Source organism: Chenopodium album, chromosome 21, assembly GCF_948465745.1.
Source record: "Chenopodium album chromosome 21, dcCheAlbu1.1, whole genome shotgun sequence".
Taxonomy (NCBI): Eukaryota; Viridiplantae; Streptophyta; class Magnoliopsida; order Caryophyllales; family Amaranthaceae; genus Chenopodium; species Chenopodium album.
The window spans coordinates 24,454,350-24,458,352 of NC_137854.1; the positions used below are offsets into that span (position 1 = coordinate 24,454,350).

The 4,003-nt window shown below is 32.1% G+C and overlaps 1 long non-coding RNA gene across 1 annotated transcript; it reads right to left on the reverse strand.

Annotated features, from left to right (window-relative positions):
* Positions 1-670: 670 nt before the first annotated feature.
* On the reverse strand, positions 671-3,303 carry LOC145603054 (uncharacterized). The gene is made up of 4 exons (XR_014104674.1): positions 3,234-3,303; positions 1,806-1,869; positions 1,063-1,526; positions 671-989 (listed from the first exon to the last, which is right to left on the reverse strand). It is a non-coding gene; the product is annotated as an uncharacterized LOC145603054 (long non-coding RNA).
* Between the last annotated feature and the right edge of the window lie 700 nt (positions 3,304-4,003).

A 4,003-nucleotide genomic window follows, 5' to 3' on the forward strand; every position in this document is an offset into this window, starting at 1 on the left:
TCAAAAAAGCGTCGAAAAATCGTGAGTCGAGAAAATTCGGTGTCATTAAAAAGTGTCGCAAATCTCGACGCTTTTTTATGTCCAAATATTTATACGGAGCGTCTTAATTTGCAATAGTTGGCGCAGTTTCTCAACTTTAGCGACGCTTTTTTGTGTCTACAATCTTTTATCTGGCGACGCTTTTTAGTGTCAAGAGCTTTAAATATTTGAATTTTTTTATATTTTTGGCGATGCTTTTTTGTGTATATTTTCTAAGGTTGGGATGCTTTCTCTTGTCTATATTTTAAAAAATATCTAGAATATATTTACCAAAAAAAATATATATATTTCACACTGAAAATTATGCTAGTTTTTTTTTATTGCATATAAATATTATAGTATATGTACAATATCTCACAGTAATGAGTGTTATTACAACAAATATGATACAAATTTTGAGACATCGATAGTAAATCTTTGCATAGCTAAAAAATATCCTTCTTCTGTTCTTGTAATGTTGCACTGTTAGATGTCAGCTCTTTTATATTGCTTCTAAGTATTCATATACCTAGATGCAATGTCCACATGATCTGTTAACCCTGCACAACAGTTCAGCATTTTCATCAAGACATCACCAAAATAATCTAAATACAATAATAGACCAAAATTAGTAACACCAGGGCGCCATAGAAAAATACATTCTCTGAAAACCATTTTCCACCTAATCAAACCAAAATTCCAGTCTAAATTTCAAAACCAATTACAGAGTAGAAAACTTTCCAAAAGTATCACGACATCCATATACTCAGAAGACAAGCTAAGACATCATTTGCAAAAATAAAACACTCAAACCAGCAATAAGCATGAAATAAGGATAATATGCACCAAAACATGGACTTACAAACCAAAACCTGAACCAAGCATCGGATTGGCTCTTCACATCAGGCAGCTGGGAGCATTTCTGCAACAAATTTGCTACCCTTTTCACTCTCAATATTCTTTTGGCCTTCCTAAGAATACCAAAATGCTACGAATCAGCTCAGATAAGTAATATTAAAAACAGAAGCAACAATAGATACGTACCTGCAACACCCAACCTTTTGCCTCGTCACCTGCCATGAGGTTGCCATGTGGCTGCTATGTCAGCAAGACAAGAGAGTAGGGAGATCAGGTAGGTTGTAGGCACCAAATTAGCACAAAAGCAGCCCAAGTTATCAAAAGTCAGCACATATGAATAATTAAGACTAAACCAAAGATGAATTAAATTTAATTAGAACTAATTAAAAAATTAACAAAAAATAATCAAACCACCAATTAAATACATTCAAAAGGACCTAATGTTTTAGCGTTTTTTATAGTAGTGCACCCTCTGATGTTTCTGGATCCTTAGGCAGTAACTAATGTTTTAGTGTGGCATAGGGAGACAGAAAAACACCAGCAGCAACATTAAAAGATCAACAGCAGCAGCAACATCGTGAAGCAGCAAGAGAAGCGACAGCAACCTGATTTAGCATCCTGCAGCATCAACGGGCTAACTGAAAGACTTCCTTCAAAAAAGAAAATTAAGGGTCGGAATAATTTAGTAATAAGTAAAATAGGAGATTATAAGTTACTTGATCCTATGTAAATACAAGGACGAATATACATAGTAACCACATTACATTTACTAGACCAAGAGAGTGCCAACTCAAACATAACAGGGGATAGAGTAAAAAATCCAAAAAATTATTCCCTAAATTTAGTAACTTGTAAGGGCAATATTAATTGGTATGATTTGAAACCTAAAGTATTGCCGTTAAGTCCTGTAAAAGAAATAAAACAAATACCTCTTATGCTTCAAGTTTAAAGATGACAAGCTTGCAACAAGAATTAACAAAGTTTAAGATAAACCTGTAAAAAGAAGACAAAAAACCACACATCTAAGTAGAAAACAGTAATTAAAATATGATATCACTAGTTTCAAAGCAAACATGGGGGGCACACGTAGCACTTAAACCCCTCTTACATGGAAAATCAATCCAAAGCATATTCTAAGTGTAATAATGTTTGTCTAATTTTTTACTTAAACATGTCGTGCATACAAAATATGGATTAGTAGACATCTAATGAACTCTTTTATTTGTCAAGTTATTACTACTCTAATCACCTATTAAGTTCAATAAGCTTCGTAGAAAAAGAAAAACCATTACATTTATTTAAAAAAAAAACAAGGAAATAGCTCTATATATAAAGAATGTTAGAGGAATCAATGAGCATATTAACTTTAAAACATCAGAAATATACAATAAAAAATTCTGCCAAATTAATCAGTCTCACGGAAACAAATCAAAGTATAAATGCTCTACCCCCACTAAAAGGAATAACCGAATAAGCCTAGCTATCAAATAGGCACTAGTAGCAATACAAGCATAACAGTTGAAGTTACGACGTTTCTCACACTAAATCACCAACCATATGGAACAGACTCAATAGAGCCACACTAAATCAACCCTCTATTACATCAATCCATACTAAATCACCAAACATATGAAATAGAGCCACATTGAATCATGATATAAGAAGCCTAACACTCTAGAGTCCTACATTACAAACGAAAAAGTCCCTTCTTATAATGTCAATTACAAGTCTTACAACATTTTCAATAAAATTTGGCTGATCACATGAGAACTAATATTGATTCAATTGATAAGCACAATTTAATCAAATTTATAAACCTTCTACAATGAACTTTTATAAATTGTGCTATTTTCTTATCGCAAATAACTAGTACCACCAAGATCAAATAAGCTAACTAATAATATAACTTTTCTCGCAATTTTTCTCTATGCGACTAATTTATCAAATTACAAGCTAAGCTTCATTAATTTCTAGCAATGTAAGCTTGTGGATACAAAATCATATAATTCTAGTCATAATATTAAATATAACAAAATCAATAAACATATAAAAATTGAAGAAAAGAAGACACCTTGACAAAATTCTGCTTCAGACAGTACTAAGCTCATCAAAATTGTTCTTTAGACAGCACTAAGCTTATCGAAATTGTGCTTCAAATAACACTAAGCTCATCAAAATTATGGATTAACTATAGAATAACAGCAGGCTGATTTTTCAAAAATGAAATAAAATAGTAGCATAAATTGTTCATGAATCAAACTCATAAATGACCTCAATTTTTTTACAATATTAATATAAATTGAAAAACAAGTTCACAAAACTGTAAAAAAAATGAATACAAAACAGAAAGGATGTACCTCGATATCATCGGCACTGAGGGGGACGAAACTGATTTCAATTGTAGATGAAGATCTGGATTTGAAATTGATATTTTTTCAGAGAGATACGGAGATCTAAATTTTAAATTGATTTACCTTATTCCAAATTGAATCTGAGAGAAATGAAGATCTAAACTTGATGAAAATGATGTACCTCAATTCGAAATTCATTCAAGGGAAGTCGAACATCTGAATTTGAAACTGATGTAGAGTACCTCATTCGAAATTGATTCGCAGGTACAACGTTTTGAGTTTAGAATCCATGGTTCCATGAGTAGATTTGTAATTGTATTCTAGTTTCTAGATGAAGGAAAGAAGAATAGTTAGGGTTTTATGTTCAGCCGTTTATTTTTCCCCTAAATTCTGCATTTGTGAGTTTTTTTATTCACGGGTGAGCATGTGTTAGTTGTTCTCGACGCTTTTAAGAGACAAAAGTTTATTTCGACACAGTAAAGCGTCGATAAAACACGCATAGAGTATATATTCGTTGACGAGCCTTGCCCAGCGTCGAGGGTCCAGCGTCGAGAAACCACTCGTTTTGTAGTAGTGAATGTGTTTGACTTTCATTTGACTCAATTAGCATTATGGAATGCAATTGACTTTCATTTGATTCAAAAAGTTTTGTTTGAATGTATTTGACTTTCATTTGATTCAAAAAGTTTTGTTGAAAGTGTTTGACATTCATTTGACTCAGTTAGCTTCGTTGAATGCATTTGACTTTCATTTGATTCAAAAAGCTTTATTAGAAT